The 16,689-nt window shown below is 47.1% G+C and overlaps 1 long non-coding RNA gene across 1 annotated transcript; it reads left to right on the top strand.

Moving 5' to 3' along the window:
- The first annotated feature begins 913 nt into the window (after positions 1-913).
- LOC115090685 lies at positions 914-2,329 on the top strand. The gene is made up of 2 exons (XR_003856469.1): positions 914-994; positions 1,266-2,329. It is a non-coding gene; the product is annotated as an uncharacterized LOC115090685 (long non-coding RNA).
- The last annotated feature ends 14,360 nt before the right edge of the window (positions 2,330-16,689 follow it).

Raw genomic sequence — 16,689 nt, 5'->3', positions numbered from 1 at the left:
TCTGTAGGAATTCAAGAGGTGTCAGAGAGTGGGTGAGAGAGAGGTGTCTGTCTGTATGAGTAGATGTTTGGATGAATTGCTGAAAGTGTTTGTAAGTTAGTTGGTTCGGCTGGTAGAATGCTTTGTCCTCTGTGAGCTTGAGTGGTTGCCTGACTGGTTGCTGGGATGATTCTGGTCACAGCAGTTATATCGAGGACTATTATATTTCCGGACTCTGATGAATAGGTTGATAGATAACATGCTAGTATGGTAGTTGGGTAGCATCGGTTCCTTTGCTCAGTTGAAGGCCTCCTATTGGGAGGAATGGGTCCAGGGCTGGTCCCACAAATAGGGAGTGCACAAAGGGAGTGCACTAAGGAGCACACAAAGGAGCAGGCTCCTTTGTCGAGCTCCTTAGGCGCGCGACGCCTGGGTGTCTCTCAGTTTAAATTAGGAGGCCAAATCAGGGCTGTCCCCTGATTGGCTGAAGGTGGTTGGCGTGCCCCTCGGAGGCGGAGGAAGGTGAGACGGATGTCGTCAGCGTCTTGGTTCGACGGAGGCCGGCAGGGGCTGCCTCGTGGTCGGGGTCGGAGGCGGCCGTGGGCAAGTGAAAAATCAGGCCTTACCCCGGCAGGTCTCCGGCGCCAATCACGCAGGCCCTGCTTCACTGCTCTGCCGTGCTGCGTGCTGCGTCCGGAGGAAGAGGGCTCAGCGTTTCAGGAAGAGGGCTCAGCGTCCGGAGGAAGAGGGCTCAAGCGTCTCGGTTCGACGGAGGCCGGCAGGGGCTGCCTCGTGGTCGGAGTCGGAGGCGGCTGTGGGCAAGTGAAAAATCAGACCTTACCCCGGCGGGTCTCCAGCGCCGATCGCGCAGGCCCTGCTTCACTGCTCTGCCGTGCTGCGTGCTGCGTCCGGAGGAAGAGGGCTCAGTCCGGGAGATCTTTGAATTTAAAGGCCAATCAGGGCTGTCCCCTGATTGGCTGAAGGTGGTCGGCGTGCCCCTCGGAGGCGGAGGAAGGTGAGACGGATGTCGTCAGCGTCTCGGTTCGACGGAGGCCGGCAGGGGCTGCCTCGTGGTCGGGGTCGGAGGCGGCCGTGGGTAAGTGAAAAATCAGGCCTTACCCCGGCGGGTCTCCGGCGCCGATCGCGCAGGCCCTGCTTCACTGCTCTGCCGTGCTGCGTCCAGAGGAAGAGGGCTCAGTCCGGGAGATCTTTGAATTTAAAGGCCAATCAGGGCTGTCCCCTGATTGGCTGAAGGTGGTCGGCGTGCCCCTCGGAGGCGGAGGAAGGTGAGACGGATGTCGTCAGCGGCTGCCTCGTGGTCGGGGTCGGAGGCGGCCGTGCTACCCAAGATTGACTCTTGCCTAGTTAGGGTAAAATCAATTGTCCTTTATTTCAATAATTAGAAACCACAGTTTCACTAAGTGACATCAATAACTGTAAGGGAGCATGTGTATAAAGCTTGTGGAAGATTTAAGCAGAGACAGGAAGTTAGCCTCTGTTTTTGATTTATTAAAGTTAGGCAATAGATTATAGAAGAAACTGCAAAACTCAAAGATTTCAGCACACTTCAGCTATGCACAATAAAGAAGATTGAGACTGCAGAAGAAAAATATGTTTTCACACACAAATAAACAAAAAAGAAAAACAATAGCAAACAGGCCTGTTTCTTAAAGTTAACAAAAGACACACAAGAATAAAAAAAGAAAGAGACAGTAAGATAAAAGAAGATACACAAAGAAAGGACAAACCTACCTGAAAGTCATTCCTCAAACTGAAGAAGGGACTCATCTGGTAGACATTCTCTGAACATCTAGAAAGAAAAAGAAAAATATGCAAAAAATTAGTTCTAAGGCTTACATTTAAAAAGTAAAAGTAGATATATGAAAATTTAAGTTCAAAAATATAAATGAGACTTATCTGACAAAATGATTTGATGTTCTTTGTTGAATATCTTATTCTTGGAAGTCAAGGCCGGTGCATCCATTAAATGAACTTAATCAGTCACCTATGGCGTTGACCAGTAGGGGGTGCCGAAGAGCAGCCATGTTGTGCCACAAGTAGAGCCTATTCACTCATGGCAAAGTGCAATAGAAATTCATCAAGCCACGAGCAGTGCCCAACCTGCTCATGGCTCTGGGAAGCACACAGTTGGTAGCACAAATGAGGTAGGGGGGGGGGGGGCAGTGCAAGGGGGCACCTAATACCCTTGCACCAGCCCTGTTAGAAGTAACATTTTATTTTTGTATATGCTGAAACATAAGAGTAAATAAGGAACTATTGAATTTCATGTGTAAGAGTCACAAAGTACTGATTATTTATTAGCATTTGTTAATAAAAGAATTGTTAAAGATACTTGTCTCACTTCTAATTTGCCTTATCCTATCTTTACCTCTGTCTCCCCTTCCAACCACTGGGAAAAACATTGATTGAGTTACTTGATTAGAATTAAAAAAAACAAAAAACAAAACAACCTCAATAGGGAAGAGAGAGTTTTGCATGTACTCCTTTATGCATAACATCAGAGTTTACTATATGTTATCCTCGGCTTTTAGACATATTTAATTGGGAGGGTGACTCTAATAAAAGTGGTTTACACATTGATTACATTTTGTAAACAATCAGTAAACTGTTTTATTTTGAATACCCATCTCTATGTCCTGCTCTATTTTTGTCCCAGACAAGCATCACTACCACACCGGTTCAAACAAACCTACACCCAGATAAAGGAAACAAATTACCACATAGGCCACAAGCAGTAGTTTCCCCCCACAGAAAGGACTACCCCTGGGGTATAATCAGCAGGAGGGGACAAGTGACACTGAAGACCACCCCTAGAGATATAAATTATTTTTGTGTGCCCTGAAGGACAATGCCCCTTCAAAGAAAAGGGTTAAATAAGATTGGAGAGAGATGAGAAGTAAAGCGTGGGCAAAAATAAAATAGCAGAAATATTAAATACTTCAGTTTGGGTTTTTTTGTTTTTTTTTACTAAATAAGACATGGAAGAATGACTATTGCTGGCTAGAAGAGTATGGATGTGAGTGGGGTAGATACATCTCCATTTATAGAAGAAAGTGTTTGGGAGGAACTGAAAATGTACAAGGCCATGGGGCCAGTTGAGATACATCACAGGATATTAAGGGAGCTCCAAAAAGTGCTGGCAGGTCTGCTAAAGGTTCTGTTCAATAGATCCTTGGAGATAGGAATAGTGCTGCAGGACCGGAAAAGGTCCCTGTTCTCAAAAGTGGTGGCAGGGAGGAGGATGAAAACTGAGCGACTGCTAAAAGAAAAGATAATGACCTATCTGAGACAACATGGCTTTTCCAGAGGAAGGTCCTGTCAAATGAATCCAATTGATTTTTTTTGATTGAGTAACTAGAGAATTGGGTCAAGGAAGAGCACTAGATATGGTTTACTTGGAATCCTTTCTGTTGTGAGTGCGCTACATTGATGATGTGTTTTGCATTTGTTGTGGTTTAAGATCTGAGTTTATGATTTTTTTTTTATATCTCAATAATTGAGATCCAAACCTCACTTTTACATAGATTGATTCTCATAAGGTTTCATTTCTGGATATGTGAGTAATTAAAAATGGGAAGAGTCTCTCCACTATGTTGTTTACTAAGCCCACTGATAGAAATAATATTTTGCATTACAGTAGTTTTCACCCTCCGCATCTAAAAAATAATATTCCGATCGACAATTTTTTCGTTTGCGGCGACTTTGTTCTACTAAGCAGGAGTTTAAAGGCAAAGCAAAGATTGTTTAATTGTTTTCTACATCATGGCTACTCTTTCCAAGTGATATGTACGGCTTATAAACGGGTCCTATATATAAATTGGGACCTTCTTTTTCAGCAATATCGATGCGATTCAGCAGATCATATTGTTTGTGTTCTGTTTTATAGTAATGTGTCTTAGCAGATTACTAAGATTGTTAAAAAACATTGGCCTTTAGTACAGCCTCTTTCCCCTTTCTCTGATAAGTCTCCCCTGTTTGTTTATAAACGCTCACGGAATCTGTGATATTTTCATATCATCTCGGTTTGCAATGCGGGGGTCTCAGAGTAACGGATCACATCAAAGTTATGGCGGTTGTCTTTGAATATTACAAAGTTTGTTCATCTGATTTCAATGCAAGTGTTTCCTTTGCAATCTCACACTGTGGCTCTTCTCAAGTCATTTATATTATTATTTGTCTTTTTAATCTTATTTATGTCTGCAAAACTATGAGAGCTATAAGAATTAGAATTATTCAACATTGTAGCTTGATCCATTGTGGCCAAGTGGAGGCTCCTTTAACAGCTCATCGGGTTGCTGCTGGTCATCAAATAAATGATTTGAGGTTTTAAGTCATACAACAAATACAATTCACATTTGGGGGCAATATCAACTGCTTTTTAGTTCAGCAGGAACAACATTGGATATTTAAATTGGACTCCTTATGCCCAAATAGTCTGAACAGTAAAATTGAAAGGGGTGTTTTTTTGTAAGAAGTGAGACTATATGGTTCTGATTGGTGCTGCCAATTAAACACTCCTTTCCTTATCTTGTGATTGGTTCATTTGAAGTGAGTGGGTGGATATTTAAAAGAACATGTGGCTAAGCGTCTTTATTGGAGTTACTCGTCCCACCCGCAGATGTCCCACGCATGGGATTGCTCACCTCCGGGCTCCTGTGCCAAGTTACAACGCTGCCTCCCTCGTGGCCCTAGCTAGCCTAGGGCTGCGAGTATAATTTGAAGTGTTTTTAGGACACATGTTGAGTTATGCTTCATGTTTTATGACTCTAGGAACAATTATATTTTAAGTTAGGAATTATTTTTATTATATTAATATGCACATTTTAGGCTTTTATAATGCATATTAGTTACTAGGAAAATTGCATTTTAAACTGTTGTGAACTGTTTCGATGGACCCTGAGCGACGGTATACAAAAAATGTTAAATAAATAAATAGCCCAGCGAGGCTGCGGCATCCCGCGGTGACGACCGCCGGGCCTCCTGCGATGCGCCAGGCCTCACTCTGGCACCATCAGCCTGTCCAACCATGCCCCCAGGCGTATGCGGACCAGCTGCGCTGAAGTAGGAACCAGGGTGGGGCCTAGCTCCACGGCGCATCCTGATTGAACCCCCGATATAAGGAAGTGATCACCTTCACTTCCTTGCCTTGGAAATCGGGTCGTCTTGTTCCTGAGATTGTCACTGCGTGTTCCTGCTTGCTTGTTCGTAGTCTGTTCCAGGATCCTTCGTTCCAGTTCTGTTCCTGTTGTTCCTGATTCCTAGTCCTGCTTGTTCCTGTTGTTCGTCTGTTCGTCTCCCTGGTCTTACCTTGGCCTGCTTTCTGGTAAAGACCTCAACCTGTTCCTGACCTGCCTGCCACCTGCCAAAGATCTCAGCCTGTTCCTGACACCCCACACACTGTTCTGATCACATACCGTCACGGCGTGACGCACGCTGTGACGTCACGTGCGCCCGTCTATGTGCTTTCATTGGCCGGAGCGCCCAAATCAATGGGCACTCCGGCCAACGAAAGAACGCTTCGCTCGTGCCGGAGAGGGCACTTCACGCCGAGCCAGGAGAACCGGGACCTGCGCGGGGGGTGGAGGGAGGAACGCTGCAAGCCGGATGGAGCCCTAGCTGTTGTACTGCTGTTGCCGAGCCAGGAGAACCGGGACCTGCGTGGGGGGAGGGGGGAGGAGGAAAGCTGCAAGCCGGATGGAGCCCTAGCTGTTGTACTGCTGTTGCCGAGCCAGGAGAACCGGGACCTGCACGGGGGGGACCGCTTTCGCCGCCGGCTGCCCCCTCCGGAGGGCGGCAGAGAAGGGAAGGGGCTGAAAAGCAACAAAAGGTAAGAAAACAACAGAAAGTAATGTCGAGTCGCTTCGGGAGGAGGGGAGGAAGGGATTTTAGGTTTTTAGAGGTTTCCTTTTGGGGGAAAGTTTGCCGTCTACCATTACCCCTGCCTCTAACGCAGGGGTAAGGGTAGGCGGTAAGTTAGCAGGTTGAACGCGGGGCAAAATGGCAGGGTAAAATAGTGATAGTCGGGGCGCGCGTTACTGTATGGGAGGGAATAGCTAATTCGATCGTTTACATCTGATATACATGCCGCATGCGGAAGGGGTTACCCAGGGATTTAAAGAGGCGGTAAGGATGGGTTAAAGGGGATAGTGTATCGCAGGAAGGGCTAACGCGGCCGGAAAGTGAGTAGAAAGCGGGTTAGGAGCGGGGTAACCGCGGCCCCACTTTACTGTATCGAGCTGAAGATGAGGTAGCAAAGGTTGAGGTTCACCTCGCTACCTCCAGGTATCGCTGCGGATGGGATTCGCTCTCCGCAAACCTAGCTACTCTGCCTCCTCGGACTTTAATAGAGGTACCCGCTCCTCGGGGGCCTCGCTCTCTCTTTTACTTTTCAGATCGCAGTCCGGAACCGGTACTCGCTCCTTGAGGGCCCACGTTCGTATCTGCTCCTGAATACCATTTCTGCTAAGACGTTATCGCTGCCTACAACATCAGTGAGTTTCCATCTCTCAGAGCTTTCCCTGGAACCAGGTACTCGCTCCTCAAGGGCCTACTGCATTCCAACTCCTGGGCTGCTTCAAGATGCTATTGTGTGAGTGTTACCATCAAGGACTTGTTCCTGAACTCTGCATTTCCTGCCTACTCACTTTCTTTAGTTTCTCTACAGCTCAGCCACCTTGGGATCGCTGTTCCAGTACCTGAGGGACTACAGCCCAGCCGGGCACTACCAGCTCACTACTGCCACCTCTGGTGGTTCAATATACTGTCTAATAAAAGAACTAGTGTGTGTTTGTCTCCAACGCTAAGCATGGCCAGTGGTCCCTCTCGGGATCTTCCCCCGGGGGCGTGGTCATCTGCCACTGGTCCAAGGATCCACCCACTACTATGCCAATTATTAACAATTGTTTGCTAACTTCCGGCATAACAGATTGTTATCTCCCATCAGATTGGTAACTTTCACTACAGAGTGCTATTCTCAACTTCAGATTACCACCGCCTAGGACTCCCGCAACTAACAGAGGTCAAGGATGGGACGGAGGCTGCCTGTTCTCTTTGGAATGAGAAAGTACCTGAAGTAGATTCCCCGGGGCTGCTGGGCACGGGGAACTGGTTTGATGGCTTTTGACCGCAACACTATTCCTACAAGGATAGCCAAACCGATTGCAGAAATTATCAACAAATCTATCACCTCTGGGCTGGTGCCTGCTCAACTTAAACATGCCATAATAAAGCCGACCCTCAAAAAACCGGACCTGGACGCTACTGAACCATCTAACTATCGCCCAGTATCGAACCTCCCTTTTCTATCTAAAATAATAGAAAAAATCATCAACAAGCAACTTACAGAATTTCTAGATGAACATCAACTACTCTACCCCTCCCAGCATGGATTCCGCAAGAACCTCAGTACAGAAACCCTCCTACTATCACTCTCAGATGCCATACTAAAAGCCCTTGACACTGGACACTCTTATATTCTAGCGCTACTTGATATATCATCGGCGTTTGATACCGTCAACCACAATACCCTTATCACCTGCCTTGCACAAATTGGCATCACTGGCTCTGCTCTATGCTGGCTCCAATCCTTTCTGAGTGATAGGAAATACAGTGTAAGAACTGGCCGCCATGAATCCAAAACCAGAAAACTGCAACAAGGAGTACCTCAAGGATCCTCTCTTTCTTCAACTCTATTCAATATCTACCTCACTCCTCTTTGTCAACTCTTGACTAAACTGGGCTTCCAGCACTTCATATACGCAGATGATGTGCAAATCCTAATCCCCATTAAGGACTCACTATCTAATGCCCTGAAAAGCTGGGATACGGCTCTCGCAGAAATAAAGAATCTACTCACGGAAAACTTCCTGGCAATAAATACTAGCAAAACAGAACTACTCATCATTACTCCACAAAACAATTCCTCCCTCAACCCCACCCTTCTTTCTCAATCTAGCCCTCTCATTGTGCAGCAGGTACGCAGCCTCGGCATAATCATTGACAACCATTTCTCTTTGAAAAAATTCATAGCTGCCACAGTTAAAAATGGATTCTTTAAACTTCATACTCTGAAAAGAATTAAATCTCTCCTACACCCTCATAACTTCCGAACAGTCCTACAAGCCACAATATTGTCCAAACTTGACTACTGCAATTTTATCCTTCTAGGACTGCCTAAAAATTTGCTACAACCGTTACAGATGCTACAAAATGCAGCTGCCCGCATACTCTCTAATACACACCGCTACGAACACATTACCCCCGCCCTACAATCCCTCCACTGGCTACCGGTAGCTTCCAGGATATTATACAAAGTCCTCTCCCTCATACACAAGTCCATCTATAATCAAGAAATGCAATGGTTCTCTGAACATTTCACTTTCCACAAATCAAATAGACCAACAAGAACAGTTCACCAAGCCAAACTCCAGACTTCCATATTCAAACATATCAAGCATGTTTCGATGAGGGAACGCTCAATTACTATTGCTGGAACCAACATTTGGAATAAAATGCCTACTGACCTACGCCAGGAGCCCTGCCATAAGAAGTTTAAACAAAACCTTAAAACCTGGCTATTCGAACAAGCTTACTCATAATGGGAAATTTACTCTTCGGAACCGCCAAACTCTCTCTCCCCCTGTTATTCATAATACCTCAAGAATTTTTCTCTGGCAACTTCTCTTTAATATATATATTTCTCCCCGTCAACACATAACCTACTCCTAATAGAATACAATCTTCTACTCAACTGACTACTCTTATTTGATAATACCTAGTTTTTTGATAATACCTAGTTTTATATAACTTCCATGTTAAGCTCGTATTAATTGTGTTATATGTTTCTACTATTTTGCATTGAGTTACTTTGATACATGTTCTGTTCGATGGTGAATAGATTGTAAAGCTTGTTGCTGATTTATTGTTTATTGTAAACCGAGGTGATGTTCTTAATTGGCCACGGTATATTAAAAATCTCTAAATAAATAAATAAATAAACAGGGCAGAGAGCACCAACTCGAGGGTTGCTGCATGCTCCAGAAGCCCCACCCCAGAGAGGGATGCTGAGCAGATTTAGGCGATAACCTCGTTTCACGACAGTTAACACCCATCGGTCAGTGGTGATGGGGGTCCAGCAGTTTGCAAACAGGCATAGCCAGCCCCCAACCAGTGGGTTGGGACCCATGGGCACCGGTTTTAAGCTACTGCTCTCTCTGTGCCAGTCAAAATCCCGCTGCAGGCCTGGGCTGAGTCGCGGGCTGGGCCCGAGGCACCCATTGTGGGCATGGATGGCCCTTTGGGGAAGTCCGAGCTGGACGAGCTTGCGAGGGTTTCCTGGAGTCTCAAAGTGGGGCCCAATGGGTCGCCAAAGAGGGGTCCAAAGTGCTGGCGAACAGTTGTCACAGGGTTTTGTGGTGGTCCTTTAGCTGGGAACTACATCCCGGACCTTATCTACGAACAGGTTTTCCCCTGTGTACGTGAGGTCGGCCAGCTTAATTTGGACTTCAGTGCGGAGGTCGGAGGCCTTAAGCCAGGCCCAGTGCCAGGCACTATGCCGGCCGCCGACACCCTTGTCACCATCTCAAATACGTCATAGGATGCTCGCACTTCATGCTTGCGGCGTCAAAACGCTTCTGCATGATGGACTCCAAGCCCTCTTGGAAGACCTTCAGCGAGCTCCTGGACCTGCTTCCAGAGGTTACGGTTGTACTGGTTCATGTACAACTGATATGCCACTATTCGGGCAATAAGCATCGCCCCCTGGAAAACCTTGCGGCCTAGGGCATCCAAGGCCCTTTGATCCTTCCTCAGAGGGGCAGAGGACTGAGTGCAGGCCCTTTTGGCATTCTTGAGAGCCAACTCCATGATAACAGACTGGGGTGGGGAGCTGGCTCTTCTGAAAGCCCAGGGCCTGTTGAACTAAATAAATGGCATCCATCTTCCGGTTGACTGGGGCGACAGAGCTTGAGTGCTCCCATAAACAGTAAAGGAGCTCAAGGAGGACCTCATACCCCGGGACAGCCACCACAAATTGGAGGACAGCCACCACGAATTGGAGGACTTCTAACATTTTATGGTGGGTGTCTTCTTCAGTCAGCAGTTGAAAAGGCACGCCCTTTGCCATCGCCCGAACAAAACTGGCGAAGGACAAGTTCTCCAGCGGCGAGCGGCGCCTCTTGTCCGGAGGTGAAGGTTCTGTCGGGAGATCATCCGAGGCCTCCGAGGAAATTTTGGAGGAATCATCACCCCATGGGTCATAAGGGGCCTCCTCCTCATCACTGACCCATTTCGGTTGGGGAGGAAGGCCGAACCCTGGATCCCAGGGTACCGGCATCGATATCCTGTCAGGGGGCCTCTGTGTTGGCCACGCCGTGAGCATCGAGGGCACCGGGACCATCAACGGTCTCCGTGGACCTGGGGGCTCTGGGGCACCCAATGGCCCAAGACCGGGCTTGGGCACAGATGGCGCTGCCCATGATGGCTGGGGCAGAGCTACAGCAACCACCAGTGCCGGCCCCCATACCTGCACTGGAGCCAGTGCCATCAATGTTGGCATCCCTATTGGAGAGGCTGGACATGCTGCTTGATGCCTTGCCGATGCAGCTGGTGCCCGGAGGTCCTCCAGTGCCTCATCCGCCACCGATTCCACCCTCTGATACTATCCCTATTCTGGGTTCCTCAGAGGAAGGGGATGCAGCTCTGCACCAGCCATCACGGGCTGAGGAAGGAAATCCCGAGGCTTTGGACTGGCCCGATGCCAGTGAGGGGCAATCTCCCGTGCCTTTATCATTGTGACAGGACATAGAGGACGACTGCCTGGAGTCAGAACAATCCCCCCTGGCTCGATGTTCCGGTACTGGTGTAGATGGAGCTGATTGTCAGGAACTGAACAAGTGGTCCATCTTTATCCAGGTGGGCCCGCCGGCCTTTGGGAGTCATCTGAGTGCAACTGGGGCACCGAACATCGTGGGAAGGCCCCAGGCAGAGAATGCAAACGTCATGCAGGTCCGTAATGGACATAGTCCGTGGACAATGGGGGCACTTCTGGAAGCTGGTCGCCATCAAAAAAAGACATGCAGTCGGTGGCCACCAGGGGGCAGACACTCAGGAACCAACCACAACAACTCTGAAAAAATGTACTTACCGAACACCAGAGGAACTGACACACGAAGGGGGACCCTGGAGTGGGAAGTACCGGTGAAAAACAGATAATTTTCCCCGTGAGGAAAAAAGAATTGAATAGCTCCAAAATCCCACGAGGCAACAGCACCGTGGGAAAAAAAAGGACTGAAGGGGTACCCCGCATGGCTGCGGGGATAGTGGCATGCTGGGCATGCTCAGTGTGCCATGCTGGGCTCCATCTGATGTTGTCACCCATCCTGCTTGTCCTGGGAGAACATTAGAAACATTCTATTCTAATCCTTTAGGCTACTGTTTTCATTTGCACAGGTTTTAAATTTTTATTTAACATTTCACTGTCATTGTTACTGATGAAGAGAAAGGTTTGTGATTTCAAGCCCCCTCTTCTCTTCTGGGTAAAGGCTGTGGCTCAGTGGCTGCAGTGATTTAAAATAATTTTGGATTTGTTGCAGTGAACCAGTAGCAGTGCCAGCTAGCACTAGTGCTATGTTTGCTAGCTGGGCCACACCACAGTGCCCAAGATAAAGAAGGTTTTTTTTTTTAAAACTCTTTCTGGGTCTGTGCACCGGAGTCAGTGTGTCTACAAAGAAAAGTGCCAGTCACAGGTACAGCCAGCCACTTTTTGGATTAATTTTGTTGCTGCAGTACTAGTGCACAGTTGTACTACTCACACACATATTGGAGCATTATATACATCGTGTGTGTGAACTAGTCTGAAGAGTAAAATTCTAAAATGGTACCATATACACAAGACAACAGTGAATCCCCCAACCAAAATAAAGAGGGATATTTTCAATGCATTTGCTGAAGTATGCCCAATGGGTGACTGATAGGCACATTGGGCAGAAAAATCCAAGCAACACTTGGAATAAGAAGCGGCAACAGTGGCCAGATCGGTGGCAGACCTTACCTGCCAAACAACCAGACAGAGCTAACCACCCAGGACAGATGTCAAGAGTATCAGGGGATGAAAGGTAATTCCTGAAATGGCATTGCTAGCCCAAAAACCCCTGAGTAGGAATTAAGCTAGGCCTGAAGCTCATGCATATTCCACCCTGTCAAGGATAGGCCTATCAATCCTGTCCACAGGATAGATCAGGTGAGCAGGGAGGCACTTTGCTCTAGCCAGTAAATATGAAAAGCTAAAGGCAGTACTGGCCAGAATTTGGCAAAAAAAACCCCAAAACAAAACACAGGGAAAAGGTGGTATACCGTTCCCTGCAGGTGTACACTAAGTGGTTCTCAACCTTTTTTCTATTGGGACACACCTTGCAGATAATGCTTACAGGTGTGATACACTGAACACTTGACCATCATGGGGCTAAATGTAAACATATATCCTGCATCCACAGGAACTCGCCCCCCTCCTCTCCCCGGTCCCCAAACGATGGATGCAGAGGAGATTTCCCCATATATTTTGCCATATAAAAAAAAGAGATTCTGATTCCGGTGCAATGTCAGTAACAAACACAAACTCCTTTCTACTAGGCGCATTGTAAAAATATAGAAAACCTGAAAAAAAACGAAAACACACTCAACACACGTGTAGCAAACCTTCCATACCATAGCAATACTAACTCCAAGAACTCAGACAGCAATATCCCTAGCGTTGAAAAGGCAACAGTGCATCATCAGTTCATGCCTTTTTGAGAATGAGATAATGCAACAAATAAGACTGATACAAATCTCTACATACTAGTAAAATACCTCACTTGCACATACAGATCCGACCTTCACCAAATACAGAATAAAAGACCACAAATTACAAATGTGGAGGCAAAACTGAAATGGAAACCTCAAAAAACCATTCTGCATGCAGTGCAAAACTGGAGAGCTATCAATAAATACATTTCCTCCTACACTAAGCAAAGTACAAAGAGAGAAGAAATGAACATTCCCAAATGTCTCTTGCTCCCCCCGTTGCTCCCCCTCCATGCCTCCATCATCCTTCACTTCTCCCAATTACCTCCTTTCAATCATTTGCTCACACTCACATCCTTGTCCAGCATTCCCGACATCCCCATATCCTCTTCCCTGTGCTCCCTCTCTTCCCTGCTTGACTCTCCCTACCTTCTTCATCCCATCCCCCTCCCTGCCCAGCTATCCCGACCCTTGTTTCCCATCACTTTCTGCTCAGCAGCCTCCACATTCCCTCTCCCTTCCACCTCTATCTGCTCAGAATCCCCAACCTCCTTTCCCACACCTTCCACAGGGTGAAGAGATCATCAGTAGCATCATTCCTAGACTCAGAAGGAGAAGATAAAGTTTGTGTCTCATTGGGCCCAGAAAAGCAGGAGCTGGCAATGTCTTGCTCTGATCTGGATGAAAGAGGAAACAGCCTCCCACTGGGACAGAAAGAGAAGGAAATCCCAATATAAGAGAAGTCAACCAACTCCCACCTGGACTGATAAGGAGACAGCAGCCTGTGACACTTCTCAGGACCTCACGACACACCTGTTGAGAACTACTGCACTAAGATATCATGAATGCCCTAGCTTTCCCCTCCTCCCCTTCTCTGACATTCTGACCGGAAATCATAAGCAACGAAGAACACAAGGAGGCAGGCCAGACCCCAGGGCTGCAGGGATAAGAGAGCCATTAGGCTCTATTTATCAACCCCAACCAAACAACTCCCTGCTGATTCCAGTAGGAGTTACCTCCCAAGTTAGTCCTTTGAGCATGATAGAAATAGTTGAAATTAACTGTGAACCACCCAAGAAAGAAAGCCAGAAGCTCTCAACCAAAAGACAGATAGCAGGGATGCCACAAGTGGAAACTCATAAGAACATAAGAAATTGCCATGCTGGGTCAGACCAAGGGTCCATCAAGCCCAGCATCCTATTTCCAACAGAGGCCAAACCAGGCCACAAGAACCTGGCAATTACTCAAACACTAAGAAGATCCCATGACAGTGATGCAATTAATAGCAGTGGCTATTCCCTAAGTAAATTTGATTAATAGCCGTTAAAGGACTTCTCCAAGAACTTATCCAAACCTTTTTTGAACCCAGCTACACTAACTGCACTAACCACATCCTCTGGCAACAAATTCCAAAACTTTATTGTGCGTTGAGTGAAAAAGAATTTTCTCCGATTAGTCTTTCAATTTAAGATTTTTATTAGAAACATCATGAACAATAAACGGTAACAGCGTTGAAAACACCACGTATACAGAAATAAATGAACAATAAACATTGATCAAAATGAGTTTCTATGTCATTATTGGGTATATTATCCCCCCCCTTCCCCTCCCCCCCCTCTTGCAGGAGCCATGTGAGCACAACACCCAATACAAATACAAAATGCACACACAATATAATGAAGGAATAACAGTATCTACCATAGACGGGCCACCCACGGAGAACGCTCACCATTGATCAGGCGGAAGATAAGGACTCCCGCCATTCCCGGTAAGACTGCCAAACCTTGTAAAATGAGGGCAACCTATGTTGTTTATGCGCTGTGATCTTACACAAATGATAAACCTTGTCCACCCGCGCTTTAATAGCCGCTAAAGTGGGCGTCACTGGGCCCTTCCATAAGCGCGCTATTTCACACCGAGTGGCTGCTACGACAAACTTAACAAACCGGGAATGATGTACGTCCCCTGACAGGAGGTCCCCATTAAGAAGGGCCTGCTGTGGTGAGAGAGAGACAAAGTCCCCTAGTATACCCGAAATCCAATCTGAGACAGCAGCCCATAGCGGAGAAATCATTTTGCACTCCCACCATAAATGAAAGAAAGTACCCGTTGCCCCACATCCCTTCCAACACCTGTCTGACACCTGGGGGTAGAGGCGGTGAAGCCTCTCTGGAGTGTAGTGCCATCGGTACAGCAATTTAAACTCATTTTCAATAAGCGTAGCTGAGATTATGCCCTTTCCCAGCTTAGAATAGATAGTATCCCAGGCCTCGTCATCCATAGTGACCCCTAGATCGTTTTCCCACGCAGCAACATAAGCCGGCGGGGAGCGCAGGTCTTGATTAAGCAATTTGTACACTTTGGATAGTAAACCGGGTATCTTGTCTACCGCTCTACAGTAAGCTTCGAACAAAGAAACCGGTGACTGAAGGTCCCTCCTCAAGCCAGTATGTGTGCAATAGGATTGTAGTTGGTGATACCGGTATCGATCCCACGGGCCCAACCCAAATTTAGTCTGTAGCGTCTCAAAGGGCAGCCACCCAGTATTGTCCCAGAGTTGGCCACAGGTGGTAATCCCCTGATCCAACCACCCTTGGAACTCCTTATGCGCCTTCCCCTGAAGGAAATCCTCATGATAAAAGGGGGACGAGTTGATGGACCCGACCCGTTTACCCAAAAAAACCTTCTGCCGGGTATACCACATGTGTACAGTATGCTGTATGGGCTGGGACAGCTCCTGCAGATTCGGCCAAGCGGCGCGTGGCCTCCACACCAGGGATGATAACGGGCGAACCCCCACAATTTCTTGTTCTAGCGCTATCCAAGGCTTCCCCCGCCCCGTCCTGTGCCACTCCGCCACCACACGTAGATGCGCTGCAGCATGGTACCACACCAGATTGGGTACCGCAAGGCCCCCATGAAGTTTAGGGCGGAAGAGCACCTTACGAGCCACCCGAGGGTGTTTACCCTGCCAGATATATTTCATAAAGCGTCTTTGCCACTTCACCAAAAGCTTCTCCGGCACCTTAACAGGTAGCGTCTGGAATAAATAACAGAGCCGGGGTAAAATGTTCATCTTAAATGCTGCTATACGCCCAAGCCACGAGATATGATAGCGGCTCCATTCTTCCATTTCCCTGTAAATTTTGGCCATTAAGGGAGGGTAGTTAAGAGTAAAAATATCCCCTTTGTTGCCAATATACACCCCTAGATATTTTAATTTATCTTTGGCCCAGCGAAAGGGGAAAGCGGCCTGTAGCTCAGAAACCTGCGCGTCAGGTAGAGAAATATTAAGAATCTCAGTTTTATCCCAGTTTATGGAATAGCCAGACACCCTGCTAAAAGAGTTAATAAGGTCTACCACCACTGGGAGAGAGCGTAGCGGATTAGTGAGGGTAAGAATCACATCATCAGCAAACATTGCCAGTTTTGAGGAAAAGGATACCACTTCAATACCAGTTATGGCTGCTGTCTCCCTGATTTTCTGTGCGAGGGGTTCTATAAAGATAGCAAATAATAAAGGTGACAGCGGACACCCTTGCCGCGTTCCCCTCTCCACCGGGAAGTAGGTGGAGTAACCACCATTCACCTTTATACATGCTTTAGGTCCCTCATACAATCGTTGAATCCACTGAATAAAGAAGGGACCAAATCCCATAGAAGCTAGAGTCTGGAAAAGGAACGGCCAATGGACCAGATCAAAAGCCTATTCGGCGTCCATTGCCATTAATAAAAAAGGAAGTTTACTGCGTTTTGCCCACCAGAGAGAATCAATGACTTTCCTAACGTTATCTGAGGCCATACGCCCGGGGATAAACCCCGCCTGATCAGGGTGGATCAGTTGCGCAATATAATGGTTAAGCCGATTGGCCAGGATCTTTGCCAGTAGCTTAAGGTCGATGTTTAACA

This window comes from Rhinatrema bivittatum, chromosome 4 (assembly GCF_901001135.1).
Source record: "Rhinatrema bivittatum chromosome 4, aRhiBiv1.1, whole genome shotgun sequence".
Lineage (NCBI taxonomy): Eukaryota > Metazoa > Chordata > Amphibia > Gymnophiona > Rhinatrematidae > Rhinatrema > Rhinatrema bivittatum.
This window is presented reverse-complemented; position numbering and strand designations above follow the sequence as displayed.